The 25,039-nt window shown below is 53.2% G+C and overlaps 1 protein-coding gene across 2 annotated transcripts in view; it reads right to left on the bottom strand.

Moving 5' to 3' along the window:
- TMEM63B (transmembrane protein 63B) overlaps positions 1–23,641 on the bottom strand; it is a 47,721-nt gene extending 24,080 nt beyond the window's left edge. For both annotated transcript variants that reach the window (XM_050893354.1, XM_050893353.1), the window contains exon 1: positions 23,582–23,641. The gene's annotated coding sequence lies outside the window, so the exon portion shown is untranslated. The remainder of the gene's footprint in view (positions 1–23,581) is intronic.
- Between the last annotated feature and the right edge of the window lie 1,398 nt (positions 23,642–25,039).

The following is a 25,039-nucleotide window of genomic DNA, read 5'->3' on the forward strand; positions in this document are numbered from 1 at the left end:
GCCTGGAGGATGTGCCACCCTGAGCCCCTGCCTGCCAGGGCAGCACAGACCTGCCTGCACTGGGCACTCGGGGACCCTCACACAGCAGCTGGCACCCAAGGTTCAGGAAGCCTTTTCACCCCCCAAACAGCCACCTAGGTTACCTGCACCTCGACAGCAAAGCCCAGCAGAGCTCTGTGCAAACTGCTTGCAGCTACGAGCAGACCACAGGAAGAACAGTCCAACTCTTGGCGACCAAGCAGGGAAAAGCCTCAGGAGAGATGTGAAGAAGGGAGCTTGCAAATTAGCTGAAAGCCTTTCCCGGAGGACAGCAGCAAAGAAATGGGGTAAATAGCACTCTTGCTGCAGACAGAGTGGTGGGAAAGCTGCCCTGCGCCATGCTTCAGACCTGGCATGGGGATTTCAGGCAGCTGAGGGCCAGAGAAGTGCTGACGCACCGGGTGCAGCAAGGAGGAACACGATCTGTAGGCCAAGGGAAAAAGCATCAAGAAGCAAATGTGCTACTGGTGCACTCCAAACAAGTCTGGGCAAAGCACCGACAAGCATACAATAGGGATCAGTCCTGTATCACCAGGAAGGAGGAGGGCCTGCCAAAGCCCTGCATCTCTCTGCCTCCTCTCCATCTCCTCCAGTCAACATACAAAGCTCCCTGCACGCTTCATCATCTGTATGAGCTAGCCAAGCAGACACCTCCAGAGCTTTGATCTGGCAGGCTCAGCTTCTTCAAAGCAAAAACTAAGTGCACCCTTGCCCTGGGTCCGAAGTCCTTCCAGCTGGCTTTGCATCAGGCCTCAAATAGCTACCAGCAAAGGGCATCACACCTTTTTTTGTGTGTATCAGCTCCCAGCCCTGGTGTTGGCAGGTACCACCACTGTCATGGCCAGCCCCGGCCCCACTGCTGCTTGGAGCACCTCTTTGCAGCAGCTTCCATACTGCTGGCTGTTCATCCTGCTGCTCGGGAACCCCTGCTCCCGCTCCCAGCACAGCTGTAAGCACAGCCAACCACACAAGTGACTCATCTGCGCTGGGATGGTGCCTGGCTGGGATAGAAGTAGACTGTAACAGTGGGGAGCCTTTGGATCCACAAGAAACCTGGGTTTGATTTTCTCCTAAAGGCAACCGAGACCACAGAGATCACTTCATGAGCAAAACGGGAAGGAAGCATGGCTTCCCCACCTGAAAGGAAGAGGTGAACTCCTCCCACCATTGTCCTGAACATGCTAGAGGGTGATCCTGAAGGGACACAGACGTTTTGGAGACCCTTGCTTACTTCCTGGGACTCAGTACTGGGCTGCTCCTTTGTTTCAAAGTCTTGAAACAGGGTTGTTTGAAGAACTCCCTTCCCTGGGAAAAAACACTCCACAAGCTGGGGAATCTCAGCATCAGGGAAATCTTCAAGTTTCAGGTGAAACCAAGCCATTTTATTTCCACGACTTCATCTTGACAGTCCTCCCTTGACCAGGCCACATAACACTTCTTTCTTGGAGGTTATTTTCTCGTCCATGATTTTCAATAAGGAGAAGAGCTTTTGGGCACTAACTTCCATGAAGGTCAGCGAACCTGTCTATTTCACAACTCTGTCCCTTTCAAGATCACCCAGGATAGTCAATCACAAAACCTTGCCTTTGAACATCAGCAAAACCCTTCATGCTGCCTTCGCCCACTGGAAACTGTCTGCCTTGCCAAGCGATACAGATTTAGCTCCAGACAGCCAGGTCTTTTTTATGCCTCTCTTTTACAGGAACTCCCTCCAATCTGCTTGTAGTGCTTTCAAGTCGTATGGTGCCCTGAACATAACGTACCATGCCAAGAGGGGCTGTACCATGGCTTGAAACCCTGGTACACTGTGGTTCATGCTCCTCTCGGCTGGCTAATCTGTCCTTAGCCTAAAGGCTCTTTGGTCTCTCTGGCTCTGCGTTTTGCTCCCATGTTGCACCTTGCTGCCCTCCTGCCTCAGTTTTCACATCCCCTTTGGACTGGGTGCTCCTGGGCAAGGGGTGTCTGTCTCTGTCTGGCTGTCAGGGAAGGGCTGATGGTGTCCCCTTCCCCTCCAGGGATGTTTGGTGGAACAGCGGCACCCACGCAACACCATGCTGCAGCTCTGCTGCCAAGAAGGCAGCCCAGCTGCCTCCATCTGGCTACAAGGAACCAATGTAGCCACGGTACCCGGCACTTCTGCACCACTAAGGATTGGTCCCCAGCTCCATCTTGTTTGCCTCCTGACAAACACTATGGAGTCTTGACACCACATGTACACCCCCAGTGTCCCATCCATGTGTCTCACCCTAGTCCACAGCAAGGGCCCATCTCCTCCTCTGCCATCAAGAGGAAGCCCAAACCTATCCAGCAGTTCTCCACATCAATCAGCTCTCAGCCGGCATGGCAGAGTCACAGCCAACCTGATTTGCATTACATTTTGAGTGTTAGATTTCATGAGTCACCGAATCAAACACTTTAGTTCCAAATATATCTACCTGTCACTTTCCCTTCAAGCTCCTGGGCTGTAAATCTATCAGAAAGAAATCAAGTTTGTCTGCCAGCTTGTACTTTATAGTCTATAAAGAAATACCACTTACTGTTTGGCTTCCCTTATTTCCTGTAGGCATATGCTGGTAATGATACAGCAAACGCAACATAAACAAGTTGAGTGGTGAGACTGACGAGGTGCTGGACTTCACACTGCATATTCTGCAGAGCAGTGGCCATATGGCAACCAAGCCCTGGTTGCGAATAAGTCCCAGAAAACAGGGCTTCCTCACCTATCACCCAACACCCCAGCAGCAGCAACTCTACCAATTCGCAATGGACATTTACTAAACCCAAAGACAGAGACTCCACCATCTCTCAACACCAGTGGTTTTCAGCTTCTGGTTTATGGGTCCCAGTAGCACATGGGCTGTTCCTCAGGGGTTGCCTTCTTGGTTACCTCCTGCATGTCTATTATCGGTGCTTACGCTACTTGCGCATGGTCTGCACTTTGCTTGCAAAGTATCTGTGGGCCTGCCCCAGGCTGGCTCTCCCATACTTCATTTTTTAGGTGAGAGTGACTATTCATACAGGATCTTTACTACACAAAGATCACTTCGGCTTTTGAGCACTGTTAAGGAGAGCTGTTCAGGTGCGTGACATCTGACTTGGCTGAAACATGGACCAATCTCCCTGGTAATCCCTTATCTACTCTGAATTTTTCCATGTTCCCCTCTGTTTCTTAAGTGACCAAATGCCATCTTGTCCTTTTTGCACAGGTACACATTTTTAGCAGGAGCTTTACACCGCTCCTAGCTCTCATCCCTTTTTCCTTCCTTTATCAGTAAGCTCACCTCATCTTAGAGCTTCTTGCTTATCTCTGATCTTAATCCTCTTGTGCATAGGGGAGTATTAACATACTTGCCTTCCCTCATGCCCCATATCTGTCCCCTACCAGTCGTCACACACTGGGTATTCTCACCTGCACCCAGGTTTTCCTCTTGAGTGAAGCGTATGTGTGTGTCTCTCACAAAACCAGTTTTTTTGAGCTAGTCTCTCAAGGTCACATTGACTGTTTCCTCCTCCTCACTTCTGTGTGACAGGAGTCTTTACCTCCTTGCAGCACAGCGCTCAAAGACACAGGAATTTTGTCCACTGGGCATGATTACAATAGCTTACTTACACAGCGTGATCAGCACTTCCTACCAAAGAAACCCTTGGTGATGCAAGTCACCAAGCAGTGGCAAGGAGCATCTCAGTTGTCCAAGCTGCCTCTCAGGGCTCCACAGCTGGTTCCTCACCAGGGGCTGGTAGGATACCCTACTGCGTCAGCCCTGGAAGCATCCCTACTCCTTACTCTGCAGCATACAAGCTGCTCACTCAGAGGTTATTGGGGCTAAGCTTCTCTCTTGCCCGGTCCTCCTGCCCTAAGCATGACAACCCCACACTCAGCATGCACAGGGTTGGGGCATTATCCCTCTTAGATGGTACTTCAGAAAAGCTTCACATTCCTGCTTTTAGCAAGTGCTCCACAGGGACCCAGAAAAATTGAAACCCTGTATCAATTCAGGAATGGTGGCAAAGCCAGTGCATGGGCTGCTTAGAGCAGCATCCCTGGAGATGACACTTAGCGGCACACAGAAAAACCCTCCTTCACATCAGAAGGTGAGGAAGCTTGGCACTAGCAGGGAAGGGCCCACCAGCCTGGCGCTCTCATCCAGCAGGAAACACATGGGATGTAAAACCAGGAAGCCTAGAGGAAAACCCCTTCCCTTGTGGGCACTGGGGGCAAGCAGCCAGGATGCTCCAGCAGGAGCAGCCTCTGAGTGTTGCTCCTACAACAACAGGAACATCTACTCCAAACCCTGGCACCTGCACCCGTCCTATAAAAAATAAAGGCTGATTCTTTTCAAAGGTCCTTAAGCAGATTGCAGCTCCAAGTGTTTGCATTTTGCAGGCTGGGGATGTTCTCACCTTTTCCTCACCTTCCTTACAGCACTCCTAGGGTAGTGCTTGCCTTGCAGAGTTGGTCTACAAAGGACCCACAGCACAGGCAAGCAACAAAGGTCAACGTAATCACAGCCCTGCAGCAGGCAGAATTGAGCTCCCTTTACGACTCCATGCTGAGAAGAGATTCGGCAGCCACAGCAGGAGGAGGAAGGAAGTCAACTGTTCCTCAACAACATCAGACATCAGCAAAGGGCTCTCACAGCAAGAAGTCTGAATGCAGCCAGCAAGCCAGGACAGTTATAGGAGAACATCTAGGAACCAGCATTCTGCATCTGCTGGGGAAATCACAACAGGAGTCAGAGCTCCAGCAACAGCAGCACAGCCCAAGCCACGGCACAGCACCAGGCACTATGCACAGGGCTGGCGCAGCACCCAGTACAACCAAGAGCAGCAGGGCAACCTTGGCCACAAGGATGTCCAAACTAGGACACTGTGACACTGGAAAAACCCTGAGGCTTTACGGCACACAGTTCCCCTTATGCATTCTGTCCCAGCAGCTACTGAACTCCAACAAGGGAGATAGAGGCTGCGAGAGACCAACTTTGAGCTCCTGCTGGGCACTGAATAAATAACAAAGGTCATACCAGAACGAGATGGACATTAAACACAGCCTTGAGACTGTCCTTGCCCCCAAGCCCTCATCTATGCTACAGAGAGAGAACGGCTGGACCTCACTTGGCATATCAGTGTCCAAAAATGTCCCAATTCCTCTTCTGCAGGATGTTTGCTCTGATGCTGCCAGAGGGATCTAATCTAGATGCAGTTCCCCAATAACCTTTACCTGCTGGGAAGAATGAGGGTTGAGCACCTCTTTTTGAGTTTTCAGGGCAGCTCTGCCTGCCTTTGACTGCTGGGGCTGGGGTCTGCAGGCAGGAGTCACTCGCACGCATCAGGCTGGGGATGCCAGGCTCTCAGCCAGCCACTAGTATTTCAGAGATGTTGACCAGGCTCTTCTTTTTAATGGTCTCTCTCCACCCTGTAGGGCTTGGCAAGAGGAGCTGGGCCTGGCTTGGGAACATAAGGAACAAAGTGCCGGTCAGGCGCTGGGCACAGAGACAACGGCGTCCAGCCGAGACCAGGAACACTGAAGTGGTACTTGAAGGCAAGCAGCCCAGCTCCCAGAGCCACAGATAAAGGTGTGCGAGATAAAGTGGCTGCTTGGACTTGGAGGAGGGCGCTGAATTTTCAGTAAGACGCGGCAGTGCAAGCCTCATATCATCCGGACTCTATCTCAATGTTAAGAACAAACAAAGAAACAGTACTTTAACTGGGCAAAGTTGCTCTGAGTCACTGTTTATCCATGGAGCACAGCTCCACAAGAGCAAATATCAAGCCTACGAAAGTTCACTAAAGACTTGCAGTTGGTAACCTGGGCTCCTCTTGCCCACAGCCCCAGCTGAAGCCAGGGTGCTCACACCTACTAAGACCACTGAAATCCTGATTTGACATGAAGGAGATGGCTTGGAGGTCACCCCAGAAGCAATGTGGAGCACACCAAATACTGTACACCAAGGGCTGCTGGAGGCAAAGTCAGGAAGGGCCCTCCTGCCCAGATGGACCAGCATCACACAAAAGACCGGATACCTGGCAGCCCCCTCAGGCACGGCCTGCCAGGAGGCCACAGCATCTCCTGGGCTCTGCTCCTCCAGGCTGTGGCATTGAAAGGAAAACAGCAGCAGGTGCGTTCCATGGGCTTGAGTCTGGAGAACACCCAGGAGCAGCTAAGCATCATGGCCTGGAGCTGCTGTAAGGCAGCCTGCGCACCTGGAGGCTGCTTTCCATGGAAAGCACTGCCCTAAACGGAGTGCAAATCAGTGGGGAACTGCCTGATTGGAGGCACAGCGGCAGCCCCAAGAGGGACCACGCTCAGAAGAACTGCGCTACTCCCATCCCACCGCCTCTGCCGCCAGGCTAAGCCCTTCAGCCTTGATCCTTATGTGTCAGTGGGAGCCAAGACCCATCGCTTATTCTGGCCATGTTTCCCAAGACCATCTCTCACTCCCAAAGCACTCCCTCATACTCTCTGCTTCCACAGATGACTTCTAATGCCGAAAGAAAACAGCGTGATGGCACTGACAGTTGGGGTCCAGGTGCCCGAAGCTTGGGGTGAATCTCATCTCTGACCATGTGTCTCCATCCTTGCATGAAGCCTTGAAGTTTGAAGGTCACCCTGTACCCACAACCCTAACCCTCCCCTGGACATGGGTACCGGCACACAGCACAACATTGGCAGGATGGACCAAAGCATGCCATAGGTTTCCACCAAGAAATCACACTCCTGGCTGTTCCCCTTCCATGGAAGAGGCATCTGGCTGTATGGACCGATGTGAAGTGCAGCACCACAGAGCTGGGCAAGAGGGGCAGTGCACCCAAATAAAAAGGAGCCAGTGGACCCCAAAGACAATCAGGGTAACTTCAGACAACAAACCTGTTCTTTGCTGGTTCACATGCTGGAGAGGGTAAACATGCTATTCCATACCTCATTGCTGGATCAGGACAACATACCACATGTATTGCATGAAAAGACCGATCACTCGTTAAAGCAGTGGCTGAGGCCTCTAATACAATGCGACAGAACAGCAACCAGTTCGTCCAGAATTTTCCTTATAGGCGTGAAGTTTGCCTAGCCTTACCAAACGCATCACAGGAGCAGGAGTACAAAAACAATTAGTAGATTATGGCATTCCAAGATTAATTACTAATTAATAACCCAGATGAGGTTACCACTTAGTATTTCTCCAAATGCAAATCTAGCTTTGGCAGCTGTATGGGCTAATGCTTGTTAAGATATTTCTCCAAGGATCTTCAAGCAAAAGAAATCACCCCTACTCAGGAAAGCTCCTAAGTACATACTTATCTTGAAACGCTTTCACTGAAGTCATCATAACTTAAGTACATGGCTAAATTAAAGTGTTTACCTAAAAAGGGACAGACTTGAGCATTGTGCTCTGCTTCAAGCACCAGATGTTTTCCAAGACCATTCTCTGAACCCCAGCTATGTGCACTGGTTATTAACCCAGCCCCAGTTGAGTGTCTCAGGGTAGAGGCAGCAAAGACCAAGTAGGTAAACCAGAATTTTTCTTTGATGATGAGAAATAGGTTCCTGCAGTACACTTCATAGTGACTGGTTCAATAAGTGATCCTAGACCAGAAAGCTTTCTTCTCTTCATGGGGAAATGGTTCTGGCAGGCTTGAAAGGCATGCCATTCCTGATTCTGTTTCCAAATTGCATTACTTCTGCTTCTGGCTGCTCCTCCAAAAACACTGCTCCCCCTTCTCAGCAAGGGGATTCAAGATCCCTTGCTGTCAGGAGGCATCTCACCTGCCTCTGCTCTCCTTAAGCTAAGCTCTGTACACCTGGCATTCTTCCAAGCACACCTTTCCAAGCCTCTGGCTGTTTCCACAGTTGATGCCTCTCTGTGTGGTCAGCACCTTTCTAGCCATATTGTGCCCGAACGTCCCAAGCATGGATATGGCCAGAACCAGAGGGAGAATGGTACCACGGTCTCCTTGCTCTGCAGCACAACTCCTTTGCATTCATAGCCTGAGAGGTCAAAGAGTTCTCTTTCAGTCACATCGTGATCAAATATCTCAACCCCTATACCTTGTCATCCTAGCTCGTCCTCTTGCTTCCCATATCCTTCTGGCACAGCTGTCTCCCATGGTGTCCAAACTGTCCACAGGGGGAGGGGAAAGCAAGCTTTTTTTTGATTTTTAAATAAACACACTAGTTTGACAAGTGTCAACTGTTAAATGGTGAACTTCAGTTTTCCCATTTATATCAACAAACATTCAAACATCCTAGTTGTCCCATTTTTACATAGTGGGACACACCTGAACCTTGTTGCCAGACTTGCTACTGATCATCAGCATTAGCATCAGGGCTTGCGTGGCTCTTGGCAAACACTACCACACAACCAACACGGCCTTTGCGTCTCCATTGCTGTTATGGGGTATTTTGAAAAGGTCTCCTGCACTAAAGCACTCTAGTACCTCAGAGTTTCTCCAAGCAGCTGTATGATCTAGGGTCTCCTGCATTCCCACTGGGGCAGGAGATCTACAGATGCCAAGGGCAGAGGCGAACTCCATTAATGCATGATGGAGGAGAGGCTTCCTAACATTTGCTTTTCAGATCATGGTGCGGAAACACATGTGCTACACACTGGAGATAAGGCAGGAGCCTCTTACAGAGCATTTTGCTTTTTACCAATGGATAAAGTGCAGCCACACTGCCTCATCTCACACGCCGGTCAGGCTGTTCCTGGTATGTCCTTTGCCTGGCTCTTCCAACACATCCCCATTAGCTCAGAGGACCCAGCCTGATACTTCACAGGAAAGCACTAGGCAGCATTAGGTTTACATGGCTTAACACACAACCTGGACAATGCAGAGTAAGGCCGGACAACGCTGCTTATTTGAGCAGTGGACTGAGCAGAGCCTCCACTCCTCAAACTGGAGAGCTTTCAGATTCAGTTTGCACTTTGCAAGCTGCTGCCACCCTCCCGAGAGCTCCCAGGCAAGCCCAGCTGCTCCTTCCCCCAGTCGCCTTCCCATTTGATAGGGAGGAAGGCCACAAAGTCAGCAGTCCCCTGCCTAAACATCACCCTAGCAGGAGGTATATCCCAGGCACGCCAACTCACAGCTCCTTCTTAAATCACAGGTGCTTGTGGTGGGGACATCCCCTTTCCACCCTACATTGCTGGGGCTGGGAGCACACCTCCCAGGCCAGCCTCCAGAGGGGCATGTGCCCGGCTGCCCCCAGAGCAAACCTGGTAGCCATGCTTAGCTCCTCCAGGGCCTGAAATGGGCAAGTACAGGGATGCAGGAGGGCAGCACCTCCTCCAGCCTCTCCTCCCGGGTGGCCAGCCCCATCACTGTCACCCTGCCTGCCTGTTTACACCCGAGGCTTGCCATGGCAATCCTGCCACAGCCCTGTAAGCAAGCGGGGAGGCTGGAATTTCACCCCTGGCACCCTGCCCTCTGCTTACACCACCTGACTGGCATCCCAGTCAAAGCCTCTGAGGAATCCCTGCGTACGGAAATCAGGCCTCCACTGAGGCTGCAGTGCCAGCCACCAGGCATGGCTGCTGGGGACCGCCTGCCAGGCCCGGTGGTAGGGGGACACGTCCTATCATGGTCAACACTGGGACCTCCAACATCAACCCTGCTGCACACAGCTCTGCTGGGCTCCACATCACACCCACACCCAGGGGCTGACGCATTTACTGCAGGTCATCAGAAATCCACAGTCCCAGCAGTGCTTTAGAGTCAATGCTTGCTCTCCAAGTGGCACAGGCGTAGGGACGTGCATGTGTGATTGGGCAGCAATCAAAGAGAGATCCCTCGCTTGGTGCCTTCTACACAGCACCCCAATGGGCACTGCAAGCAGTCTGGGGCAGCCATCCACTCATCTTCAGAGTCTCACCCTGATGCTGGCTATATACTTTCTCCTGAGTCAGGGACCATCTCAACAGGAGGAAGCTGACAGCTACCAAGCCCCAAGTTTTACCCCACTGCTGCCAGCCGCAGTACCTTTGTCCCTACATGAAACACCTGCAGCCCCTCAGGCATAACTGTAGCCCAACACAGTCATGTGCATCTCACTCATTCCTCCTGAACCCTAGCTGCTTTCAAGCCTCCTCTCCAATGCCCCCATCCACTTGTCAGTAGGGGTAGGAGGCTGTGGATGGCTTCCCAGGGCCAGGGGAACAGAGCTGGCACTCAGAAAGCTTCCCCCCAACCATGCCGATAGCAGCCCCTTGATGAGGGGTCACCAGTGCCTCCGCATGCCTGCCAGGCAAGCTCACAGCTTCCAGGCCCAGGTCTCACTATGCCTGTGCTCACCAGCAGAGAAAACTCTTCCCAATATAGCATCAGTTGCCTATTTATAACATGCTGTTTACCAACACCAAGCACTCTCTCATTGGAAGCGGAGGATGAGATGAGTCAGGGGAGCATGAGCAAGGGACCCTTCTCCTGTCATGGGAAGATGAGGGGACTGTGGGAGGGTTACTTAGGGCTGGGTGCTGCAACATGGCTGATCACCTGCATCTCGCTTATCAATGCAAGTGGACTCGAGGTCGTGCTCAGCATTTTTTTTACATCAGACACTTAAGCTCTGGGAAGATCTTCCTGTGAAAGGCTGAGATCAGACCCAGCACACGGGAGTGCGCCAGCATCCCCTCGCAGTCTGCTCCAGGCTTGGGAAGCACCGACTGACAGTAGGTGCTGAAGAACAGATTTAACATAAGGTCTCCGAAAATCTCCTGACAGCTCCTGGGACCCTCTTCCAGCAGCTCAATGAAGGGCTGCTGGTTCCTACAATGCTTTGACAGGGCTTCTTCAGGCAGTGCCCATCTCCAGGGGGAATGACAACCCTGCCAGCCAGCAGTCCTCCGGCAGGCGGGTGGGAAGGCAGCCCCCACTGTTCACCCTAGCCCAGCCTCCGCTCTGGATGGTCACTCTCTCATTGCATTTGCTCAGTACCCCTGGGAAGAGTTAGATTTGGAGGGCTGTATAAAGCAAGGACATCTGACTGTCCTGAGTCTGTGCTGAGGCGCTAATGACGCCAGCCTTCAGCAGTGGGCAGAGATGAGCACAACAAATTTTGCTATGGGTCTCAAAGTGGGGTAGAGGGAGGAGAAGGATTACAACCCCAGGCCCCCATTGCAATGTCTCACATTCAGGATACTGTCCAGGAATATGCTCCTGAGCAACAGAAGGCAAGAAATGAGTACCTCCTAGGGCTCCTTAAATTCTGCAGACTTTCTCCAGTGTCCAAGCTATACCTCCTCCTGGGTGGCTGGAAACAGACCCTGCATGATGTTATTGAACTGCACACCCATATGGTGGCAGATCAGAGTCTTGAAGCCCATCCAGGCGAAACAACCGGTGCCAGCCCCTGGCTCCCCCCAGAGCCACCACCGCATTTTCCATTCCTCCCTCCTGGCTGTATCCAGCCATCTCCCGATGCCAGGCTCATTTTTAGAGCCTCACATTTTCGTCTCCGTCTTCAAGAAAGTTATTGCTTTCCTGCTCTCAAATAGCTAACACCTCTTCCACCCTACCAAACTGGTAACAGACCTCCTGGCTCCATTCCCCTCTGTCATTTCCCGGATCCATCTCCTATGCCATTGCACTTACCAGCCCCAAACGGGCTGGCGAGGATACATATTTGCATTAAGAAGTTGGATCGATTTCTGAGTTTTTAACCTTTCCTAATGGGCAAAGGGAGGGTTGTGTTGGGGGCTTTATCAGAAAGCCTCAGCTGGGGCTTGGTGCATGTTCAGCCAAGGCTTGCTGGAGCACACTGCCTTAGCTGCAGGAACATGGGACATCATCACACAGAGGGCCCAGGAACTGCTGGTCAACCACACAACAAGTTTCAGCTATAAGCCATCCACTCAGTTCACCCTCATGTGCCATCCCTTCAGCATGGCTTCTCCCCACCGACAAGCCATGGGCTTGGTGGGGGTGCAGGCTTCTGCACTCCACATGCTGCCAGAGGTGGAGACACCAGCGGTGCTGCCCATGCCCAGGATGATCCTTCGCTCTGTTCATCCTCCTGGCTCACCCCAGTACCCGCTGCTGGGCCCCCACTCCCTGCCAGCTTCCCACACGTCCACGTGGCAGCTCCCGGCCATCTCCACCCGTGCCCCGGCCCACCCGCTCCTCCTGGCACCAATTCACCCGCCCCCGGCGCTGACTCACTCCCCGCCGCTCACGACCACGCATCCAGCTTGCCTCCAGCGTCCGTGCTGCCCCGAGTCACAGGGCGAGGTGTCAGCACTCTGTTTTAGAGAGTGGCAGTGAAGCAGCATGGACCCACAACGCAGGACACCCTGGCTCTGCTCTGCGTCTCACCCTGACTGGCTGCATGACCACCGGCATGCTGCTGATACGCCCTGTGCCTCTGCTTCTGTCTGTCAGAATCACATACAACCCCTCCCAGGGAGATAACATAGTTAATTCACAGGCATTAGAAAGACACTCCACTTTCCAGATTAGACATACCAGCAGCACACAAGTATTTATTGCTGCTTGCACCCCGACCCTAGAGTCAGCTGAAATCCCTGTTGAGTTACTAGGAGTGAAGGGTACATCCTGGAGCTATGGTCCTCTGCTCCCATCAGTAAGGTCCGGGGAAGCAGCGGGGGCTGTCACTGCCCTGCTGCCCCTTCCTCTGCCAGGGCTTTTGGATTCACCCCTCTCCTGGGTGAGGAACACCTACCCTGTCTCTGCTCGAGAGTGTCACCAGCCACAGGATTAAAACCAAAGATGTTTTTGGATGGTTTCCCAGCTGCTTGCTGGGGTAACTGCAACAGCACAAGCTTCACACTGCCTCCGCCAGCTCAGGTCAGCTCCAAGCAGCCAGGGAGATGCCCAGACGGGCAGCAGCGCACCTTATGACGTCTTGCCACTGTTAGTTCGATCTTCCATCCAAGGTCAGCGCTTAGGCTCTTCAGGACCAGGTACGCTCCCCTGCCCTCGAGGGAGGGGGCAGTGGCACCAAACAGCAATTTTGTCTCAAGAAGTGAGAAAGAAGGAATAAAACACTCCCTGTCCACCCAAGGCCTGAGTCACAGGACCCCCTGCCAGCCCTAGCACAGCCTCGCCTGTCTGCGGGCAGCGTCCACCTTCAGGTACCTGCGAGGAGCAGTGGTGCTGCGGGGTGCTCAGCTCAGTGCCCCCAGCTGCCGTTCCCCATCCATGGACTCTTCATTCTGTGCCTCGCACAGCTCCTACATGTCACCTCCTGCTATCTGCCACTTGTCTCCACCATCACCTTTTCTCCTTTAGTTCTTCCCTACCTGGAGAGGACTTCAGGTTTACATTAGGACCAGGCCGATCCCCAGCCCTACGAGGGGATCCCAACAGGGACAGCACACATGCCTGACCACTTTCTGTGGTCCGCTCTTCTTCTCCCCCAGCATCCACAGTGACCGGATTAGGAGCATAGAAACCACATCTCGTCTATTCCCTTTGGTATTTGTTTTGGTACCGCAGCGCTGGGGAAGGAGCGGGAGATTCCTCCCCCTGGCATGGCAGGCAGCAGCATGCACCAGCAGGGCCTCCTCCTGGACCTTCTCGCCTGCTGGGTTACCAAGGGAAGGGGCAGAAGTTCCTGTCCCACCATCCCCAATGCACATGCCTTAAGAAGAAGTAGGGGCAGATAAAAAAAAAAAAAAACAAACAAAAAACCCAACCCCAAACTACCTGCCTCCAGTCACATTCAAGTCTCAAACCCTCATTGATCCTGAAATCTGGCCAGCATGAGGCTCCTGCAGGCAAAATGGGGCACGAAAACGCCCACACCTCTAAGTGGGGAGGCAGAGCAGGAATAACAAGGCAGCCGAGCCCCAGTGCTGGGGTAGGAAGAGAGGGTGCTGCCCCAGAGCTCTGCTTGCAGCCTCCAGAGCCAGCTCTGCAAGGAGGGGTTGATAGGAAGGGCGGGCTTTGCAATCAGTAACGCATTGCAAGTCAAGAGATGCTCTGAAATGCTGGGGTGGGCTGGGAGGCAATTAGAGGTTGATCAGGATGATTGACAGGCTGGAACCAGCCAGGGGGAAGGGAAGGGAGCAGAAGGAAGAGCAGGCAGGCATCCTTGCTAGGGGCCAGACAGGCTCACCACCCTGCAGTAGCTTTTCAGGACTAGGCTGGGAGTTTCCAGTCCACACACCCATTCGGTCACAATGCACAGCCCTACCTGCACCACTGCTTGGATGGGCTGGAGTCTGCCTTCACTAAATGGGTTTAAAAATTCCTTTTCTTGCTCCAAGAAATGCAGTGCAAAGAGACAGAGCATACATGCTGCAGTCCAAATAGCAAAGCCCCCTCTCCCCAAGCTGTCCAAAACCTGCTTTGTTCTCTATTTAGCAGCCACACACTTCCAGCACTGCTTTCCTACCCAGACATCAGTCACTCCCATATATTTTGAAAACAGGCTCATTAAAACTGCACACCTCCTCTACTTCAATTGCCCCATCTCTTCTCTTCCCTAGATTTCTGAGCTCCAACTAGACGTCCTATGTGATCTTTCACACCCAGGCCAACCTGACAGACATCTGCAAGCACAGCTGTGTCAGACACAGAGGCAAAGACCGAAGCAATCAACATGTCTCCACAGGCATAAGTCTGCTGATGGAGGTGCAGTTATACTAGCAAAACTGCTTCTCGGTGTTTTAAGGTGGTGGAATAAAACCAAACTGAGAAGCAGGAGCATTTTTGCCAAAATAACGTATCAGCAGAGCAATCAAAACAGGCAATCTTACACATCAAGCAGGCCAGAAACTGCAGGTGTTTTGAAGGAGGCACCTAATGCACTCTACAGACATGGCCCACATCATGCTCAAATACTGCCACCGTACCATGTTTTTATGCCTTTGATTTGCGAAGGCACATCCCTCACCCCACACCCACCAGAGGAGAGCTGAGCTACGGCTGCCACTCCACAAGACTTCTGGAGCAACTCTGGCTGTTCCACCCTGTAGCACTCGACTCCCTAGAGGAAGATACAAACGCTTACCGGGGTTATTCCCTACAAACCAAACCTCTGCTCTCATCAAATGGAACAAAGCTTGAGAGAAAACAAAATAAAGGAGTGAAACACTGGGGGGTTTTCCGCCTTCTCCCTTAAAGCACATCAAAGCATTTGCCTTCTCCTGACTCGCAACCACAGTCAGGAGCCATCTACTAGCTTTGAAATTCCCCTCCTACCCCAGGCAATAATAAAACATGAAGACACGAGAGTGTGAGATTCCAGGAGCACTAGGCAGCAGGGATTTACAAGGGATACATCCTGTCAGGCACACTGGATCATCTTTATTTTTAACAGCATTACAGCGTTAGTGGGTGAAAGGGAAGTTGTGGATGTAGCAAGATTTTAGCGAGCCATCTGCTGCGGCATCTCACCCAATCTCCCTCCCAAGGTTTGTTCATCAGGCTAAGGCAGAAATGTCACCTCATGGACTGAAAATGGGTGTAATGACCCTAAATAAACCAGCAGCTGTAAGTGACAGAGCACTGGACTGCAGGCTGGCAGGAACCAGAGGCGAGGGTGGCATTTGGTTTCATTCATCATTTTCACCACCCAGGGTGCTGAGTTTGGAGAGGTGGTAGGTGCTAGCTGCTCCCAGGTACCTATCTGGTAAAGAAGCCGGGTGCCACAGGGGAAGGGATGCTATAAATCACTCGGAGGCAGATGACGGGCTGGGGCAAGGAGAGGCAGGGAACAATTTCAGAAGCACATGCACAGAGAGTGGGCGTAGGTTTGTCAGGGCATCACCCTACATTAGCTGGGGCCAGGCTAGTGCTTTCTTTTACTGGAGATGCCTCTTCATAAGGTAGAGGAGTCTCAAGGAGAGGGCTTAGAGAGATACCAAGGCAGGAGCAACAAACAAGGAGAGCTTTGAAACCCAGAGAACAGGGGCGCACTGAGAAAGCAGCAACAGGCAAAGACAGGGAGCTCCACCTGTGCAAGAGAAGGCAGAGCTGGCTACACAGCTCTGAAGGTGACCACAGCCCCAGCATCTCACCGTGGGTTTTTCTTGCCACTCTTCATGGCCTGGCATTTCTACCCTACCAAGCTAATGATACACAGTCATAAGATATGTTATGCTTATGCAGAATAACCAAGTCTCACCTTAATCTTTTCCCTGATTAGATAAACAGATTGATCTCCTTATGTTTCTCACCATAAAGCTTTCTCTCCAGCCGTTAGATTGTCTTGTAACTCTTTTCTGCATTCTCTTCAATTTTTCAGCATCCTTTTCCAAGCACTGACACTGGATTTAGACAGCATATTTTAGTACCAGTCTCCCCACCACCTCCTACAGCAGTAAAGTCTCATTCCTAGGGCTACTCACTGCTGCCTTGCCAGGTGTCAAACATTTCACATAACTGCCAGGCTTGAAGGGGCCTTAATAGGTCATCTGGTGAGATTCTTTGCTTGAGGCACAGCCAGCTGCAACTCATCCATATCTACAGACTTTTGGCTAATTTGTTCTAAAACAAACACACATACACAAAACCCAACCCCCCCAAAAATAAAAAACCCCTTCAAGATAGCCTCCACTTCTGCTTTACCATCCCAACTGGTATTACAGAAAAACATGAAGTCTAAACTCCCTCATTACAGGTAAAGTGACTTCTTGCCCCGTCTTCATCACAACTACAGTCTTCTAAAAGTACATTGCTGTACATCCTTGAAGACCATGAAGTTCCCTCTTCCATCTTTTCTTCCTCAGCCTACACAGTCCTTGTTCTTTTCATCCTTCCTTCCACATCATATTTCTAAAGACCTTAATCATTTCTGTTGCTTTCCTGGATACTCTCTTGTTTGCGCACATCCTTCTCCAAGGGTTGCATCTACATCTGAGCCTGGTTCTTCAGCAACACCTCATCTGTGTCAAGAGCACTAATTGCTTCCTGCACCTTAGAGGTGTCGCTCCTCATACAGCCTGGCACAAGGCTTGCCTCATGTTGTTCTCCTCCCCAGCAGAGCACTAACTCATCCTACTCCCGAACTTTGGTAATACCAACTTTTTCCCCTGCCCTGCCTAGTCAGGGTCTCCTTATCAGACAGGAACCCTTTTGAGTACAGCTTTTCAACTGGTTGTGGGTCCACCTGAGGGATTCCTATTTCTCACCCCTTTCTCGTTTGTTTATGAGGCTGACACTTGGTGTTACACAGACTCACTTAAGTCAAGATCTATTACATCCATCGCCCCCACTTAGCCACTAGGCAAGCCATCCTTTCAGGCAAGGGCATTGACGGACTTGATGTGGTACACTCCAGACAAATGCACACCGGTGGATTTTTAATCAGCATATTCTCCCACCTCTTTAACAGGATAAACACTAACTGCTTAACTGTTTAATCCAGATTATTTAGACAGGCTGGTTGTAGTCCCATTCTTTCTCCCTGTATTTCAAGGGATCAAAGCTTGGGATCTCCCTTCACTAGATATTCTCTAAGGTGGCTGCTCACCATGCAAAAGTTGCCTTAGTCTATTCTTTAAGTACTTTCAGGGAAATTTCATAAGGCTTTCCCACACAACCACATCTAATTTACCTAAATAGTCTTGTCACCTGTTCTTACTTAGTCTTGTCACCTGTTCTTACTTGTGCTTGGATATACTTTTTAAAATTAACTCCTTTAAGTACCTCGTCACCCCTGACCTTCTTTGCAAGGTGAAGACAGAGTTCTTACTGTCACATTTTATTTGTTCCTCTTTTCCACGCAGGCAGGAGCCAATTCCTTCTTCTATCCAATAGCTGCATCAGCTCCTTCTTCCCTACCTGGGAGTTCACACTGAGTTTTGCATCCACCGCAAGTCCGCTTCCTTCCTCCCAGATTTATAACTTTGCGACTCATGCCAACTCAAGCTGCCTTTTCCGTGTTGTGAGTAATAGCGAGCCCCTGGGCAGCTACCGCAGTTCAGCAGACACACAATAATTAATTTCCAGGTCTATGCCTCAAGCATAGACAAGAGCCCAGCAAAACCAAATCACCAACTTGCATACGCAGTCATCCTGGAGAAGATGTCAGCTTTACCAGCACCACCTGAGAGCCTCCGGAGTCCAATGGTTTCACACAAAGGGAGTCTAGACCATATGCACAGGGAGTTGAGGGATGAATCCCTTTTAAGATCTTTCTTGGGACCCAAAGGCACTAAATTTTTGGCTCAAGAGCCCAAGTATCCTAAGGTCAGCTGCAGAGACCCTCCCCAGTCTGTGTCACTGCCAGGCTCTCTCTGACCCCCAAGCAGAGGACATCAGATGTTGGTAATTATTTCAAGCAGGAGACAAGGCCTGCTGCCATCTGAATTTCCTCTAAGTACAAGATCATGCCAAGATTGTCTCATCCCCTGGCTTTGAAGGGACCTGAGACAGAGCCTACTAAAGGCCACTGTTTAATTAGCAAAAGCAGGGCCAGGCCAACACATAACTCTCCTACTAAATGTACTCTTGTAAGAAATTGCACTTGTAAGAATAGCACCCACCCCCTGACCCGTGTCAGCAACACATCAGGAGACAGCTGGATGCTCTAAGGGAGCCTGTTAGAGCTGTTCTTCCATGCAGGTCAACAGGAGAGAGCAGAACACCTCCCCACGAACACCACCATGTGGCCTCCTTGTTGGCGTGACAGAGCCAGAAGTCACATCTCCGGTGGCAGCTGGCTGTCTGCAGGGCAATGCTCTGCACTGAGTCGGGAGCAGAGACCTGCACAGAAACCAGTGGGAACATCTCTACTGGAAAGGGAAGGGGGTGTCAAAGCAAGCAACTGCTCCACACACAGAATTACAGGGGTGCAGAGGGGATGAGCACACCAACACAGGGACTCACAGGAGTAGCTCTGGGGACATACAGTCCTTCCAGGGAATGACAGGCAATGGTCAGACAGGAAAGGTCCGCAGCAGCCGCTCTTCCAGCTAGAGAAAGGCAGGGAGGTTTTTCGGCTTGCTGCTCAGAGGCAGCACAGTTGTAGCGGTTCAGGAAAGCAATTGCAGAATGCACGGAAAACAGGCAGACATGAATCCTGCCTGCAGCTGCTTTCTCCTGGTGCTGATGCAATGTGCCGCCTTTTGAATACACAGTCCCTTAAGAGATCCAGCCCCTTTCTTTAATGCAATAGCAGAAACATCTTCCCAGATCGGGTGACACAAACGGGAATCTTCAAAACCTTGCTTTAAGCCAGACCTGTACTATCAACTGCCAATTTCTCTGGGGAAAAACAGCACGCATAAAACAAGACCTCTCTCTCTTCCCAGCACAATAACCACGTGGGCAGAAGCTGCTGGCATCGACAATTAGACCAAAGCACATCAAGAAAAGGAGACCTTGCTCAAAAGATGCAGTGGGTTATGCCAGAAGGATCCCTATCTTGCCCATACAAGCTGTGTAGCCACTGTAAGAGCTTGGCTTAAGGAGAGCACTGGAACACTGGGAAAGCATTCCCACTCCCCCACCTGGCTTTATGAGGGATGGGGAGGAAGGGACTTGAAAGCAGAAGAGGGAGAACAGCAGGCAGGCAATACCAACATGCAAGAGCCATGGGGAGAACGGAAGTATTTCCAGCACTGCTTAGCAATCATGTGCAGGGAACGTATAACGAGCATGCAAAGATAACCCTGCGAAGGGCAGCAAGCACTGCACAGAGAAACATGGAGGAAAACATTCTGCATCTCATGCTTAGCAAGAGAGTCTCGGGCTTCCTGCAGCTAATCTGTATTTGGAGTAGAGGGCAGACACCCAGCTCCACGCTGGAACGACACGAAGCGAGAAGGCAGTGTCAACCGCAGGCCTGCAGGCTCAGAGAAAAGCCATTTCATACTGCAAGCCTTTGCTCTACAAGCTTGGCACCAGCTTCACGAATCTCGCCCTCTCTCTGTTGCAGAGTGTGTACACACATGCGCGTTTCTTTTTCATCCCTTGATTTTTGTTTTTCTCCTTTTAATCAACTTTCTAGCCAATGCATCAGGCCTGCCCCCCCAACTCACTCCCCTGAGCGAGCCAGAGAGCTGCCGACAGGATGAAGGCTGCAGGCAGAGAGGTGCCTCCTGAGAAGGCCATGCTCAAGGCAGTTCCTGCACGCACAAACTCCCCATATGGCTGGTGAGACGAGTAGTCCTTCCCAGCAAGAGCCTGAGCGACACAGGAGAGAGGCTGAGGGCTGCAGTTCCAGCCAGCAGACATTCCCACAATGGATGCAGAGCTACCGTCAGAGAGGCCGGCTGCCCCACGCCACGGTCCTTCAAATCTAGAGCATCAGGACCAGCAACACACTTGCGAAGATCAAAGTGGTGGAGGAACACAGGAACTCCCTCCCTCTCTCCCTGCCTGGAAACCTGCATTTCGGTTTCCAGCTCAGCCTGCAAGCAAGCTCTGAGCTCCCCAGGCTCGCTTCCAGAGCCAGGACGAACAGCAGACAGCTGTGCTGAGACCAGACACAGGCAAACCTTCCTCTGACTCACGCAGCATCCCAGAGGCCACGGCCCATTCAAGGCTCCGCCGCTCCCCCTCCAATGCCTCTGGAGCCATCAGGCAAGACCTGGGACCCTGCAGAGCCAGTTCAGGCGGTAGCAAACCTGCCCCTTTGCTTCAGGCTCCAAGTGGGGCCTCCACCTCCTTGTGGAAGAGGCAGCGTGGAGAACAGGGAGCGGGCTGGCACACCGGCTGCTCGCTGCAGGAGCTGCCGGCCGGGGGGGGACAGCTGCCAGAGGGCAACGCAGGGCTGCCGGGTTCAACCCAGCAGGCTGCCAGGCAAGCTCTCGCTAGCAGGAAGGAGGCAGGGCAGGAGCAGCCCAAGGGACTGCCACCAAGGATTGCTCCGTCTCTCCTTGGTTCCCACCCCCTCGAAAGCAGCTGCTAGATTAAAAAAAGCCTTTACGGTGCTGTCATTCAAGGACATGGAGACAATCTCCATTTTCCAAACATCCCCATCATCTTGTCTCATCTATGCATCACAAAAAGCCCCAGGGAAGATCCGGCCCCAGCTTCCAGCAAGCCCTACCATCCTTGCCACCGTTACCCACCGCGGAGCTCTCAGATGCTTTGATATGCAAATCAGCCACAGGATCCATAACCAGCGCCATCCGCAATTAACAGCGTGCAGAGTATCCTATGCCCAGGGCCGCCTCTGGCACACAGCAGGCACCCCACGGCTGCGCAGGCTTCACATCAGACGGCGCAGGTCCCAACTGTCTTTCCTGGGAGCGGGAGGTGCCGCCCGCGGATCCCTCAGATCCCCAGCACACAGCCTCACCCTGGCCGCCAGGATGGAGATGGGGCGCTTACAGAAAGGATGTGGGCTGGGGTTGCACCTCGGTATGGATGGGGAGGGTGGCAGAGGAGGAGCTGCCGGCAGGACGCTGTGGGGCTCCCCGTGACCGGAGGCACTCCAGCTACCCTGGGCTCAAGGAAAGTGTAATTAGCAACGGACAAAAAGCAGGCCCTCGGCACTGCCAGCTCTCAGGCTTTTACTGCAAATCTCATGATACCTGGGATTTTCTGAAAGCCCTAGTTCCCAGAACAAAGCGATTTCACATGGATTTTTTTTTTTTTTTACGTAAAAATTTATCAAAAAAACCCAAGCAAGTTCCTAGCCCATTTTATTGCTGAAGAAAGCTAAAAAATATGACCGAGGATATTTAAAAGCCCAGAAGGAAAAAAAAAAAACAACACAAAAACAAACAAGAAGCAAAGCACTCAGTATTTTTCTTTTTTTGGCTCAACTCATGGCTTCAGGACATTTCAGGATAGTTGCACTGCACTCTGGTCAAAGGGGAAGAAAATGGAGCATTGCAAAGCCTCACGGCAATGCCTTCTTGACAAGAAAACCGACACCCTCAGAAAATACAGTAGCTTCAGTTCCTTCCAAGGTTACCGAAGACAGGAACAGACAAAAATAGAGCAAACTTAGTGCAACAAAACATGCTCTTGAGCCAAACCAGAGTGTCTTCCCAACCCCCTCAAAGGCATCTTCTTTCATGTTTATCTTGCTCCTACGGTATCCAGGTGAAGACTGCAGAAAGGACTTCTCTCCCTGTAAAGACAGCGTATTCCTACCACTAAAAGGCTCGAGATTAAAAAGGCCTTTCCTAGGTACATATCAGCTAATTGCAGTCATTAGAAGAAACGTCCTTAATGCTTTGCTATTTCTGGTTTGAATGGAGTCCTCCTGGAGTCCGTTATGAGCCGAGTGGTTGGCTTTCTGCTCTCTCAGAAGGATTAAGAGAATAAAAGCCTATTAGGGACTGGTATTTGGAGGGGAAGGGTACTGGTCCCTGCAATGCACTTGAGAAGGCTTTGTCCCACGCCCGGGTGGGGCATCTGTAGGACCATCCAAGAGGCGCCTGTGCCGTGCAACCCTTCAGTGGCTTTGTGACCACTGCTAACGGGATGCTCCTGCCCTGCAGCCCATGGCTTTCCATGCATGCTTACTCCAGAGGATGACATGAAGGAACAGGACACTTCCACAGTAACAGACAAATACGAGGGGGTGGGGGGGTGGGGGTGTGGTGTGGGTGGGTGCTCCCTGTGGGCTATGCACAACTAAATTAGCCACCCTGAGCATGCACTGATTGGCCTTGCGCTTCCAACTCCTACTATCGAGGGAAGAGCAAGGAAGGGAGGTGCCCAGAATCCCAAATTCCCCAAACACCTGGTCTCCATCCAGCTGAGAGCTATCAAACCTGCTACGGGCACTAGGCTGACTGCAGCCACGTCACAGATTTTTGGCATGATGCCTCCAGCAGGTAGCTACATATAGGGCACACTCTAGGACAGGAGAAAAAAAAAAACCATGGTTTGCTGATTTGGACAGGCTGGTGATCAAGACAAGAGCAGAAAAAGACTGCTTGCCTACACGGCCACGGACATAAGCCCTTTCTGATAGCTCTTTGCTAAGTTCTCCAGGGTACAAGCGGCAGGGTGATATCAGAAATTTACCTGCTGCTCCCACCCTTGAAACATCCCTCCTGCCTCCTTGCTACTCTCTGTCACAGCGGTGCCTGGAGGAGAGGCAGGGAGGAGGACAGGCAGCTCTCCAAGACCGAGCACGCACAAAAGCAGCCTCAGCACCTCCGGCGGCGCTCGCAGGTGAGGCGGGGGCCGGCGCCACCCCCGCAGAAATGGGTCCGGCGACCCCCGGGGTGCAGAAACCACGTTACTCAGCAGCGGCCGAGCCGAGGGACGGCGCACCGGGAGACGGCAGAAGACGGGCGCCCGGGAGGCGGGCGCGAAGCCCCGGAGCCCCGAGCCACCCCGCTTCCACGCAGCCCCGGCGGGCCTTGTTTGGGGGCACAGGCCGCTCCGCGGGCGCCGCACCCGGGCGCGCCCCCCGCCCCGCTCCGCCCCAAGATGGCAGGCGGCGCCCCCCGCCCCAGGCCGCCCCCGTTGCGGGGCTCCGCGCGCCGGCCGCGCCGCCCGGCCCGGCCCGCCCCGCCCTCAGGAGGACCTGAGGCACGGCCGTTGCCCCCCACCCCCACCCCGGCAAGCACCGAGGCGGCGAGCTGCGGCCCCGGGCCCGCCTAGCCTGGAGGAGCCGCGGTCGCCATGCCCCGCCGTGCCGTGCCGCAGCCCGCCGCGCCGGCGGCTCGCTTACCCCGTGTCAGGCGCGGACTGGCTCCCCCCGGGCTGCCGCTTCGCCCCACCGGGCCGGGCGCTGCGGTACCGCGCTGCGCCGCGCACGGGAGCGAGCGGCGACCGCTCGGCTCGGTTCGGTTCGGTTCGGCTGGGCTCGGCGCGGGGCGGGGCCCCGGGTGGGCGGGGCGCGGAGGCACCGGCCCCGCACAGCGGTGGGCGGGGCCCGCGGGCGGCGGCGCTGCGCATGCGCGCGGGCCTGCGGGCGGAGGGCCCGCCGTTCCTTTCGGAGGTGCGCGGCGGGGGATGCGGGGGGTTTGGGGCCTGCGCTGTGTGCGGGGCGGGCGGGGAGCAAAGGCGGCCCCGGTAGCGGCGGCGGGCCGGGGCTGGTGGGGAGCGGAGCGGAGCGGAGCGGGCGCCGGGTGGAGGCAGCCGTGCGGCAGCGGGCGCCCCGCCCCTGAGCCGCGGCGCTGCCGTCGCGGCGCCTTAGGCCTGCCGGGTGGGGCCGGCCGCGGCCTGCGGACCCGGCGGCCTGCGGGCGGCCTTGCCCCGCCGCCGGGCGAGGCTGCTCCCGCGGTGCTGGCTTTCTCCCGGAGCCGGCGCCGGGCCCTCCCTCGGCCTCATGGCCGAGCCGCTCGGGGCGCGGGCGGCCCCCCTCAGCCGCCGGGCGCTGGGTCTGGGCGAGAGTGGGCCGCAGTGCGTGTGCGGCTGCCGTGCTCGCGTGTGGGCCCTGCGGCGCCTGGACTGTCCGGGTCCTCCCTTCCCCCGGGTACGGGCCCTGCTGCCCGTCGCTCATAGGGAGCGGTTTGCAGGCGTTGCTGATGCTCTGTGCCCAGGCCCTGAAACGCCTAAAACCTGAGCATGGGTTGCTGCTCTAAAAAGACTGAGAAACGCTGGCCCCCAGGACGGCGCGGGGGCTGAGTTTGAGTGGCACGCAGCAAGGCAGATAGTTGTGACATCTTGCAAAAGCAGCTGGGAGACGGAGCCTGGAGCTTTTGTGTCGCCTGCACACAGGACACTGCAGATGGGATGACCGGCAGCATCTTGGCTGCCCGACAGACAGCACCCTCTGTTCCCACGGGGCTTCAGCCCATGCCCTGACAATCTGGCCTGGGGGAGGAGGAAAACACAGAGTCTATTCTGATACTCTTGCACACGTGTCCTTCAAAGTGTTGCTTTGCTTTAGAATTCATGTGGGGCTGTGCTGCCGGGGTTAGGCTTGTGTTGGTATGAGTAATCATGCAGCAAAGTTGGACCAAAATTCCTGTGTCCTGACAAGCGTGGCATTTACTTGTGTGTGTCATGGGGACTCGGGAAGTGTGGGTACTAGTCTGTGCTTTGCTGGTTATTCTCCAAAAAACTCCTTTGGAGGTCTGGTGAGTAAGGGGAGGCAATTTGGGGAAGACGACAGCATGACAGCTTTCTTATAAGCGTGAAAGACTTACTCCTTGTAGTAAAAGCAGACGGGCAGCCAGCTTTT

The sequence above is a fragment of the Gymnogyps californianus genome, chromosome 3 (assembly GCF_018139145.2).
Source record: "Gymnogyps californianus isolate 813 chromosome 3, ASM1813914v2, whole genome shotgun sequence".
Classification (NCBI taxonomy): Eukaryota; Metazoa; Chordata; class Aves; order Accipitriformes; family Cathartidae; genus Gymnogyps; species Gymnogyps californianus.